The sequence below is a fragment of the Pituophis catenifer genome, unplaced genomic scaffold (genome assembly GCF_029215685.1).
Source record: "Pituophis catenifer annectens isolate HBS135680 unplaced genomic scaffold, rPitCat1.0.hap2 SCAF_135, whole genome shotgun sequence".
Classification (NCBI taxonomy): Eukaryota; Metazoa; Chordata; class Lepidosauria; order Squamata; family Colubridae; genus Pituophis; species Pituophis catenifer.
The window spans coordinates 47,501-50,000 of record NW_027257015.1 but is presented as its reverse complement, the minus strand read 5'-3'; positions in this window follow the sequence as shown (position 1 = coordinate 50,000).

The window sequence follows — 2,500 nt, the reverse complement described above, 5'->3', positions numbered from 1 at the left end:
GCACTTAGTTTTTTCCCTCCGCCCCTTTTCTCTTCTTTTCTTTTCTTTTTTGGCCTCGCCTCGCCTCCCTTCCCGAGTAGACGGGCGTCCAAAGGAGGCACTTCGTTTTCCCCCCCTTTTCTTTGACCTCTTCCGGAGTAGACCGGCGCCGAAACGAGGCACTTAGTTTTTTTTTTCCCGCCCCTTTTCCCGCTCTCCGCTTAAATGTCAGTATCGCCGCCGGTGGATCGTCGTTTTAGTTTTAAAACGATCATAAAAGCGGAATACGTTTTGAAAGTCGACGAGTCCGGTGTGTGGAGACCGGAATTGGGCAAGCTGTGCTCTCGTCTTCTGGGGGTGACATTTCTCCCTGAGCGCTGCTGGCATTAGAAAGACCATTCGAAGAAGGGTGAGGGTCGGGGTCGGGGAAGCGAGCGTCAGGTCTCGCCGCCCCGATTTTCCCAACCAAGAAAGCAGGACGCTTGAAACTGCGATGGGAGCTTGGATCGGAAGGCAAGAGATCTAGGCAAGAACGGAAGCTTTCAACTTCAAACCAGCTATGTAAAGCAACCCCTCGCACGCGACATCCATCGTGGCAGGGAAACAGAAACAGAGACGCCGGTCCGGCCGAGGCTGCCCGAGCGGCCCGGTAGACCGGGCCGTCTGTCCGTCTTTAAGTCGAAAGACGACTTTAAATCTAAAAACGGTTTTAAGTCGAAAGTGTGGGTTAGGGTTAGGGTTAGGGTTAGGGAAAAAAGTTATAGGGTTAGGGTTGGGGTTAGAGAAAACAGTTGTAGGGTTAGGGTTGGGGTTAGGGTTAGGGTTAGGGTTAGGGAGAAAAGTTGTAGGGTTAGGGTTAGGGTTAGGGTTAGGGTTAGGGTTGGGGTTGGGGTTAGGGTTAGGGTTAGGGTTAGGGTTAGAGAAACAAGTTGTAGAGTTAGGGTTAGGGTTAGGGTTAGGGTTAGGGTTAGGGTTAGGGTTAGGGTTAGGGAGAAAAGTTGGGTTAGGGTTAGGGTTAGGGTTAGGGTTAGGGTTAGGGTTAGGGTTAGGGTTAGGGAGAAAAGTTGGGTTAGGGTTAGGGTTAGGGTTAGGGTTAGGGTTAGGGTTAGGGTTAGGGTTAGGGTTAGGGAGAAAAGTTGTAGGGTTAGGGTTAGGGTTAGGGTTAGGGTTAGGGTTAGGGTTAGGGTTAGGGTTAGGGTTAGGGAGAAAAGTTGTAGGGTTAGGGTTAGGTTCAGGTTCAGGCTCAGGGTTATCATTCTGGAAATGATATTAGCAGAAGCAATGGAAGAAAGCAAAGAGAGGGAGGGAGGGATAGATATTAAACGGGATGGACGAAACGTAGGGAGCGCACACAAGACACGCGATGAGAAACCACCCGCCCAGAGAAATTCATCTCCGATTTACCGAGAAGACAGGGAGAGCAGAGAGATCGCAATGGATGGGAAACACGACGGGAAAGCACAAAATATCGGCGAGCTGGCGAGAGCAAAGATATCGAGTAGATTCAAGAGAGAAAGCGGAATTATTTGATAAACAACGTAGAGATGACCAAGAACAGGAAAGATGGAGAGATGAAAGTGGGGACGGACGACGGGAGGAGAAGAAAGAACAGCCAAAAGAGAGCCAAGTAAGAGAACAAGACGAGAAAGCGTCGAGAGAAGGAGCAGAAGAAGTTGAAGAAAGAACAAAGGGACCTAAGAACGACTTGCTCCACAAAGCAAATAGGTCAGCAAGAAATAAGAATAATTTCCTTGACTAGAAATGGACTGGATTCGGCCATTCGGCAAGAGGAAGGAAAATATGGAATAAATGAGGGAAGTTAAGATGAGAAATGAAAGGCCTACGAGAGGTTCCTCTGGGAAAACTACACCCAAAACTTTGGAGGAAGGAAGATGGCAGAAATTGTAACAAACTTTTCACTTGAAGTCAAGCTTTTCACGTCAAACCAGCTCTTTCAATCAACCCCTCGCAGCCATCCTGGCAGGGAAGCAGAAAACGGAAACACTCCGGTCCGGCCGAGGCCCGGGTAAACCGGTCCCGCCCGAGCGTCCCGGTAGACCGGGACGGCTGCCCGTCACGGACACCCCAGGGCCCCGGCGCGGGCACCGAGGCGACGGCGGAGGTCCCCGACCGAGGCCCGGGGCCCCCGCGCCGGGATCCCGTACATCCATCAAGGCGGGGAAACAGAAACACTCTAGGCCGGCCGAGGCCCGGGTAAACCGGACCCGCCCGAGGCCGTCCCGGTAGACCGGGACGACTGCCCGGCGCGGACACCCCCGGGGGCCGGCGTGGGCACCGAGGGGACGGCGGAGGTCCCCGACCGAGGCCCGCGGCGCCGGAGCCGGGATCCCGTGCATCCATCGTGGCGGGGGAAACAGAAAGGCTGATCCGGCCGGGGCCCCGGTAAGCCGGACCCGCCCGAGGCCGTCCCGGTAGACCCGGCCCTCTCCCCGTCTCGGGCACCCCAGGGGTCCGGCGTGGGCACCGAGGCGACGGCGGAGGTCCCCGACCGAGGCCCGCG